Source organism: Anser brachyrhynchus, assembly GCF_964034855.1.
Source record: "Anser brachyrhynchus genome assembly, chromosome: 2".
In the NCBI taxonomy this organism is placed as follows: domain Eukaryota; kingdom Metazoa; phylum Chordata; class Aves; order Anseriformes; family Anatidae; genus Anser; species Anser brachyrhynchus.
In genome coordinates this window covers 2,208,026-2,217,649 of record NC_137695.1, presented here as the reverse complement: position 1 = coordinate 2,217,649, position 9,624 = coordinate 2,208,026, and the positions used below count along the sequence as shown (strand labels likewise).

At 41.2% G+C, this 9,624-nt stretch overlaps 1 long non-coding RNA gene across 1 annotated transcript; it reads right to left on the bottom strand.

Annotated features, from left to right (window-relative positions):
* Positions 1-599: 599 nt before the first annotated feature.
* Positions 600-7,020, bottom strand: LOC308191214. The gene is made up of 3 exons (XR_013947806.1): positions 6,933-7,020; positions 3,330-3,470; positions 600-2,517 (listed from the first exon to the last, which is right to left on the bottom strand). It is a non-coding gene; the product is annotated as an uncharacterized lncRNA (long non-coding RNA).
* Between the last annotated feature and the right edge of the window lie 2,604 nt (positions 7,021-9,624).

The window sequence follows — 9,624 nt, the reverse complement described above, 5'->3', positions numbered from 1 at the left end:
TCAACATTAGGAGGGATGGCTTTAAAACAAGCAAGCAAATGAAATGCCATTTGTCTCTCCTCCAGAATGAAGTGCTGTTCTCCCCCCATCCCAGCCTCAAGCTGCTGGGTTCCAAAATCCAGGCACATCTTTTTCTTCACTCAAGAGATAGGAAGTAGCTGACAGGGGGCTTTCTCCATAGGCAGCACATTCAGAATACTGATTTAACGAGTTTATTTTACAGGCCTTCAAATATTCCCTGGCTCCATGCTATCACACAGTGGTATATCTTACTGATGCCAATGCTTCCATATGGGGATTATGATTTTTTAAAATTCATTTTAAACTTCCCTGGAGACTTTATTAAGACTTCCTGTAAGACGACAGGGAGTCTAATACAGAGGGAAAGAAACAGGAACTTCAATTTTCACTAGAACAGGGCTTGATTTTATAAATGAAACACGCTCCTGCTCTCCCCCACCCTGTCCCCATCCCGTTTCCCCCCTCCCCAGCCCATAAAACAGACCCTAGGATCAATGCCCCATGTGTATAGAAATAGAGAGTAATCATTTCATTTCTATGGCTTTCTGTCCGATGAGTGGCTGAGCTGGGAGAGGGACAGAACTGCTGTGTAGGGCACGAGCCCCGTCCTGGCTGGAATGCGCCGTCAGGGGCAAGTGGCTGGGGGCAGCAGATACTTGGACAAGGAAGGGGGGGATGTTCACTGAGGGTCACTTGTGTTGGGCTTTTCTGGTTGTTAATGAAAGGGCTTAACACACATTTCCCCTTTTCATTTTCTGCCTTAGAGGCACGGAAAGCTGGGCTGAGCTGACCCACTGGGTGGGAAGGACAGAACCCAGGGAGATGCTGTCTGTAGCATTGCCACTGGGAAACCTCTCTCCTGGGGAGCACAGACCATCAGCCAACAGCAAACGCTTCATGAGGAGTACCAGGTCCTTCTGAAATCCCTTCTTCCCCGAGCATGAGCAGTTGTGAGTTGGATAAGCAAGCTTCAGGCTCCATAGCCTCTGAACTCCAAGGGATAGGAGAGGAAGGAATGGGTGCAAGGCAGCACGAACACTGCAGGGACAGAGGCAAGTTGACCTCTTTGCTGGAATGGTCTTTTTCAGCCCATGCTGTTTTTTATTAAGAACTGTCTGTGAGGAAATGAGCTGGATGGGGAGGCTGTGAATACAGATTTCCAAAGGAAGATGTGGAACATAGCCTGGAAACAAGCTCCCTTCCAAAAAGGCTTCCCTGGACCATCAGGACCTGGGCCACAACTTGCTTTAGGTATAAGCAACATTCAGGGGCCCTGTCATTTGGGAGCCCTGAGATGAGACCCATCCAGGCCCCCCTCCCCAAGAGAAATCAGCAGCTTGTGGTGGCTGTGCTGGACTGAGCACCTGAAAACACAGAGAGGGGGATGGCATGGAGAGGGAGGCAGTGCTTTGGTTTCATGGGACTGCGGAGCTGGTGAATGGGGGAGGAGCATGAGACTGAGCCTGGTTTGCTGAGAAAGGGTATGATGGGACCAAGGAAGGAAATAAAGAGGTTTTGGGCTTTTCTAAAGAGTTATAGTTGTCCTTCATTTATACACTTGAGGGTATCCACTTCAAAATCTTGTTTGGGATCCCAGTTATCTTAACCTGTCTCCTTCCTGAGGTGTGTATAATGGAGAAGGGACACCTGGTGAGACAGAGCTGTGTAGGGTCAGGGTAGAGAGGAACCTCCCACACAGATGAACAGCAATAGGAAAATATCTAAAAATTCAAAGCTAGAGAGGGCAGAGCTGCAGCTTCGTCTTCTAAATCAATGGAGTACACTAGGCCAGACAGCTGGAAAAGGGCAAAGAAGTCAAGTGATCCAAGGAAGGAGATAGCAGCCTGACATATACATGGAAAAATTTCCCAAAAAAAAAGAAAAAAGGAAAAAAAAAAGAAAAACCCAGACATATGGTAATAGTAGAAGCACGGAAGCATGGATGTACACATCCAGCAGAATGGCTCTCGCAGACCATAACATAACTAAGCACAGTCCAACTTGGGATGGACATTTGTCAAGTCTGGGCACAAACCCTGTTCTCACTGCACTCAGGAGACACCTACATTGGTAAAGAAGAGAGCCAGCACCCATTCCTTGACCCAGCAGCCACCTGCCCACCAGGGCATACATCCACACAGCTGAAATCTGAAACAGTCCGGCTGCATCCAAATTGCGCAGTTGGAAAGATTCCTGGCTTGTGATAATGCCTGAACAATACCCAGGAATTGTTTTGGAAGATATTAGCTAACCTGGGCCAAAACCATGCTAGAGACTGAGCTGAAAAATATAATAATAGTAATAAAAATGATAATTTAGAAATATAGGTGGTATTAGAACAATGTTTGGCCAGTCTCCTGGTGTTGTTGAGTTATAAGCACAGTAAACGTTAACAGTTCCAGCAACTTATGACGGAAGTTGGACATGATGAGGGGCCCCATATACGTGGAGCTGTCTTCTTTTGTGAGTTCATTAGACATGGAGTTCCTTGACTCTCTGAGAAAAAAAAATAAAGTAAAAATTTTTAAAAAAATTGTGTTTTGTGCAATGCCCTGTAAAACTATGCCATTTCCAGTAAAGCAATGTAACAACAGTTCTAAAGTTTCCTCGGATCTGTCCAGGTTCCCCATCACCTATCAGGGAGCTGGTTGTCCATGCTATGAACATTTGCCACGCATAAATCAGTGGCCCTGCTTTTTACTCCTCCTTTTCCTTTCTTCAGAAAAATGTCCTGGGTTTAATTTTCAAACTTCACTCAGTTGTGTGTTCAAGAGCTGCCCTATACCCAAAGTCCTGTGAGATCCACACAGTGGGTGACTTCTGATGCTCATAAAATTGATTCTCATAGAGCAGTGATAGCATCCTGAGACAATCAACTGTGGCACAGAGTCACCAAATAAAACAGATCCTTGAGATAAAGCAAGGTACTCAGGTTTGTTTAAAAATTCATTCTTTTTTTTGTTTTGTTTTCTAAACAGAAAGAAATACAAACAAATATATATCTTCTCTACAGCAGTGTGTTGCTTTTAGAGAGTAGATAGGAAGCTATTACAATGTAATGATTTCTTCAGGCCTGATTGGAAAGAAATTTATTAGGGGATCCTGAGACTTCATGTCTTCTAGGGGGAAATAGGGACTCATGAATTTCCTTGATTGTTACAGAACAGTCAGGTAGCAGCCTTCTCTATTAGAAAAATGGCTTTTGTAGGACATTTCTGGAGCTGTTCCTGTATTGAAAGGCATTGCTCAAACTTTCAGAATATTATTTGCTTTGTTATAAAGAAGAAAACTGATGAGACTCTTTTTACCTTGATGTGAAAGACACAAGGAAGATGGTGGGGACAATGGAGCTTGAATAAACTGTTGTGTTCCCCCTCTTGCACACAGATTTCAGCTGAGGTTTTGGGCACCAGCCACAGGCACAATCCCCAGGCAGCAAAGACAGATAGCTGTAGGGAATTCAGAGAAGATGTGCAAAGGTGGTCAATATTTTGGCTTACCAGCACTCATGGCATGGTGCAGTGCACTAGATCTGCAGGAAGAGGACACTTGGAAGCTGTTCTGCTGGGATATTTACCATGTCACTGAGACTAACCAGGGCTATTGCCCTGGTGTTGCCAAGACTGTGCATTATTAAGGTTTGGTTTTACACCCAGCATTTGGGAGGCAGTTAAAACAGTGTAGAATGTGGGCAACGTTTCACTCTTCTCATTTCTAGAGATATGAAATGGTGAGGCAGTTTATAAGGAAGCTAAATATGGGCTGCATAGTTCAAAGAAAAGAAAAAAAAAGTAAATATGCCAAAAGACAAACAAGGTGGTTAGTGAATGGAAGACTGGATTGGTGACACATCTGAGTTAATACCAACCTATTCAAGGTGGTCTTTATATATATTTCCAGGTAAATCTAATTAAACAGGCTACCTAGTGAAAAAGACATATAATAACACTGGGTTTTCCATGAATATATGTCCTTACATAATTCTGGCACATATGATAGCTAGATGTTAATTAAAGATGAAGCATTAGCTCAAGGACTGAATAGAAGCCAAGGCTGAATATGGTGGAGACATGCTAGAATAAAAGGTAGCTTTTTCTCTCCTTGGCTGGTTCAGACCTGACTTAACAGAAGACGAATATTGTCTGAGACAGCTGACCTGAGCATTTAGCTTGTGCATGAGAGCTCCTGCATTTACCAAAGACAACAGGATAAATCTCAAGTAACTAGACCAAGTTTTCAGAAGGTGAACTTCAGATTTTCCTCGAGAAGTCACTGTCCCCCTGCTCACTGCAAAAGTCTCAAAACTGGGACCTCATTGTCCAATATCAAGCCATTACTGATGCTCTACATTTGCCAGAGTAAGCTTTTTTTTTTTTGATTTTGCTTGTTTGTTTGCTTGTTTGTTTATTTGTTTGTTTCTGTTTTTTCTTTGATTGTTTCCAGTTAGGACCCTTGCAAGACTGAATGCGATTTGAGGGATGCATTCCTTATAGAAAATCCTCAATGGCTACCAATTAATTGTTCACAGCAAAGGAATAAGTAAAGTATCTGATATGAGCCTTTCAGACCTCAATCCTCGCTTGCAGACTTGAAAAACTCAACCAACTACAAGATCTGGCAAGCATAAAGGATTTGCAACTTATGTAAGCACTGACCTGCTGTTTGGATTTTACCCATAAAATAAACTGTAAATTTGCAATAGGATTTAGGCTTTGTGATTTACACATCTAATAACTTATGCATTGAATGAAAAAGTCAAAGAAAGAAAATGAATGCTTGAAAATTATGCTATGTTTATTTCAGAGTAACATGTTCTTTGCTGGGGGGGATCTGAGGACCTTTTAATTGTACATGCATAATAAAACTACCTAGCCTGTATAATCTGAAAAATACCCCAGTGGAAATGAGACCTCCAAAACAAAGTTCTAGCAAAACAGTCATATCACATCTGATCCAATAATACGGTTTAATTCTTTCAGCAACTTCTTAGCTAGTTTGCCAAATCAGATTGTCCTACTGGCCAAAAAAATCTCAGAAGGCTGCCAAATCTTTTCAGACAAATTCCACAAACTGAATATTTTATCCTGTTATGTACTGGAAAGAGACAAACAGAAAGAAGAGTCCATTTCATTCTACTTACTTAGCACATAAGCAGCAGTTCAATCTGAGGACTTTAAGAGAAGGACTTAAGAGGCACAGAAAGCTAATAGCTGAGGGACTAAAGAGGATTTAGAGAAAATTAACCCCCTTTTTCGTTTGTTTCTTTTACTTCTCTTCAACTTAAACACAGCTTTCCAAATGCTGTTTCAACAGTCAAAAATTTCTGAATAGCAAAGTAGTGGCTGAATGCAAGTCCTTTGTTGTACAGGAGAGGAAAATACAAAAAATGATGGGCAGAGGTTTAAGGAATGCTGAAATGCAGAAAACATTACTGTGAATATCTGGGAAGATTGATATGTCCTACACTGTGTTTGGAGTCAGTAGAGAAGGTCAAATTAGTCCAGAGATGAGGAGAAGCATCAGAGACGTGGAAATAACGGCCTACAAAGGAAAATGAAACAAAGCTTTTATTGTAGAGAAGGCCAAGTAAAAGCCTGGAAATATTTTTCAAAAGTATTAAAGATCACTAAATAGATCAAAGAAATACTGTGCTTTGCTGGTCCACTGTGGTCAAAATACGTAAAATTGAACTTAGTTATAGATAGAGACCTTTAGGGCAGATAACAGAACAGACTCTGAACAAGAGTAATGAGCAATTGAAACCTCCTTCACTTTAGGATTTTAAAAACATGCTAGATGCAAATCATGGTTGGTTTAGATGGAGTTGATTAATACTGGAGTGAGGGCATGGAACTAGATGACCTCTTGAGTAGAAAGGTGGCCGTTCTGGACACACGAGATGTGTCAGGTTGCCAGTTCAGACTAGAATTCATGAGATTGGTTTAGATAATTAATATATGTATGTATGGAGACATCCATATTTCCTAGGACTTTCTGTTTGCAGAGCTCCTTACTCCATATCTCCATATTTCAAGGCCTTGTTCTTCCAAAATAAACATTAACTTATATGAAAAAAAAAAAAAAAGACTTAAAAATTGACTTGAAATCTACCCAGTCTTCTTCTGTGTGGAGACAAATAACAACATCTTCTTTATACAGGTGATCCACCCTCCCTAAATTTAAGTGCACGTTGAAAGACCTGAAGCACAGTTAGAAAAAAGCTGTGCAATGGTTAGAGGTTTAGCTCCAATCTTGGGATAAAAACTCTTTCTGTCACATGCTTCACGCTGGGGCTTAGATAATACTTTTTTCCTTGCTGTGCTCTGATCATTTGCTCTATAGAGGGGGAAGAAAGAGTTCTGCCTTGTTTTGTGAGACTGTGAGGAACAATGCATCACAACTCAGGGATGCAGACCTGTTGGTAAACAGAGCAGAGAAACCCTCCAAAATCTGGTTAAAGCTGAAGGGGTGGCATCATTGATTCTGGCTGCTGGGGATTTGTTTACACAGTGATTTCAGACATCTTCCAGGCCAGCTTGAGAGCTGGGGAAAATTCACAGTGTAGACAAGACCTCATTGTCCTTTCTTTCCTAAAAATAACTCACATTCTCCTGCTTCCCAGAAGTCAATTTGCCTTTATAGCCATAAATATTGTGTTCTTGCTGAATCATTTCCCAATCCTCATCATCACCACCTGTTAAAGGCTGGTTTGGGGTGCCTTGTGTTGCCAAAGTTAAGAAGTGAAAACCCACGAGTCAGAGCTGAACACTCCACTAGCTAGACCTGTAACCAAAAAGGTGTATTCAGAAACATAAATGTATGGGTACAAATACATGTACGTCCTATGTTACTGCACTTTGTACATTTTCTGTGTTTTTGACTCCCCTGACAAAGGTAAAAGTCTTCCCTACCTGGGTCAGCTTTTCCAGGGCATCCTCTGAGGAGACTGAAGGCATCGCCAATTCTTTGAAAGCTCCTGGGCAGGTTCTTTCAGAATCACCGTTCCCTATATGCCCACCCTTCACCTAACCCAGCTGGCATCACCACTCCAGGCCCTCAGCTGTGGTCACTCTTCATCATGGTGTCCCCCTGCAGGTAGGTGCATAATCATATAATCATAAAGCATATCAGGGTTTGGGATGGATTAAGGATCAGCTGGTCCAACTCCCTGCCACAGGCAGGAACATCTTTCACTAAATCAGGTTGCTCAAAGCTCTCTCCAAGCTGACCTTGAACACTTTCAATGACTGGGCATACAGAACTTCTTTCAGCAGCCCGTTGCAGTGTCTCACCACCCTGACCGTAAAAAAATTCTTCCTTATATCCAAAATAAATCTACCCTCTTTTAGTTTAAAACTGCTACCCCTTGTCCTGTCACTACCTGCCCTGAAAAAAAGTCTTTCTCCATCTTTCTTTTAAGCCCTCTTTAGACATTAAAAGGCCACAACAGGGTCTTCCCTCAGCCTTCTTTTCTTCAGGCTAAATGAGGACATGAGAAGCTTCAAAGCAGGATTTTGGCATGGTCATATAGGCAGCAAGTGAACTCTAGAAGTTGCTCATGTAGAGTCCTAAAGAGCTGGATTTGTTCTGAGTGACATACTTCATTAAAAAGCTAGCCAAGAAACTAACCCTTACTGTACAGAAACACTTGAAACTTCTAAAAAAAAATAAACAAAGTAATTTCCCTTCCTTCCAAACTGGCAATACCGAAGTTTTGTTTACATCTCTACTACTAAGCTAAAGAGTATCAAGAATCTTCCCTGAGAGCATGAATTCTGTCATCCATACAGTTAATTTCTTTTGTCCTTGGCCAATGCCAATTAGCATCTTTCCAGAAAACGCTTGGCCCTGTTTTGAGGTCTGCACAAGCCAAGGACTGTTCCTAATATGCGGTACATGAGGATATCCTGTTTCAGGTGAGTAGAACTCAGCTGCACGGCTGTAGGCTGCTCTGTGCCAGTGGCCTCAGGACCACCAGACAGACCCTGACCTATTTTAATTATGGATTTATACGTACCACTTAAGCTATACCCACGGTTGGGTTCATACCAAGGAATGTGAATGAAGAACATGGAAGTCTCCTGGTGTGGCTCACTGTCCAACTTCCTTTTAGTTTGACAAGTGTAGATATGACCCATGAGAACATTGGAGCACTTCTGAGGGACAGGCCAGGTCCAGTATTTATAGGTTTAGTACAATTTAGTGGTTCTCATTCTCCCTCTCTTAATATATATAGAAGGCTTTATTTTATAGCTGTCAAATTTTTACTCCTCCAAATGAATCATTGATATTAGACACACGTACAACACTGTGGTAAGAATTTCACAAATGTCAGAGACATTATAGATGTCAGACACTAAATTTGATGTCTTGGAAGCAGGCAACTACACAGAAAAGAGAAAGAGATTTTGCATAACCTTGAAGTTCAAAGGCAAATACAAAGTGGCAATACTCTAACAGAGTTCAATAGGCACTGAATAAATCTCTCAAGACCATTTAGGGAGACACTGCTTATTAATACAGCACTGAAGGAAGTCATCAACTGAACTGGGAAACCTTAGAAGATACCCTTTGCACGTATGCTTGGTGAAATTGTCTGACTCAAGGATAAAATGCTGACAAAATAAAAGTGATGAAATACAATGTTCACTTGTTAGAGAATTTAACTTCAAGTAGAGATTTACATCAAAATGATTTAAACCGGTGGTCCATCTTCAGTAGTGTCTACTTCTCCTATCTGTATTTTATTCTTCAATCTCTTGTCTTTTCAGAAGTAGAGCTTTTTTCTTTCTTTCTTTCTTTGTTTTTTTTGTTTGTTTTGTTGTTGTTGTCTTTTGTGTGTGTGTGTGTGTGTGTGTGTATTCCCCCCACTTTTTCTTTTCAGCATGGTTTTCATAAAAAAGTCATTCCTTTCAAATGACATTTCTTCAAAAGACATTTCTTGTCTGGAAAGACACACACACAGGTTTCTCAGAGCAAGGCACACTATGGAGAGAGGCAAATGGGGAAAAAAGGGAGCAGGAGAGATTAGAAAAGAGGATCAGAAAAGAGTAACTGTGACATGAAGCCCCTCTGAGTCTTCCATTTGATGACACATATCTACCAGCCTCATGGGGATGCCTTAGACGCCTTCTGAGGTGCATCGCAAAAGGCACTAAGTACCCAAGGATAGTCAGATGAAAAGAGACCTTGGTGTCAAGTCTTACTGGTACCCCAGCTCATACTAAAGCACCCACCTAACAGATATTTTAAAGACCATTTCTGATCAGGTATACAGATAGGTTCTGGAGACTTAAATACTGAAGTATTTGGTTTATAATGCTGGATACTGGTCCTTTTCCAAGAAATGGAAAACATTTTCTGAGTGTGTGTGAGCAAGTCTTTTTGCAAATCACCTTCTTGCAAATAAGGAGCAACCAACCAAACAAGCAAAAAATTAATTTTCTCTGAAATCAGCATAATTCTCACAGAAGAATTCAGAGAAAAACTAGAATCATAAGTGTGGAAAAGTATGTAGAATTTGAGCAGGAAGAAGAAAAATCTACATCTTTGCATGCAAAAGGGAAGAACAAAACCAAGTCAAATCTATGCAACACTTTCCTT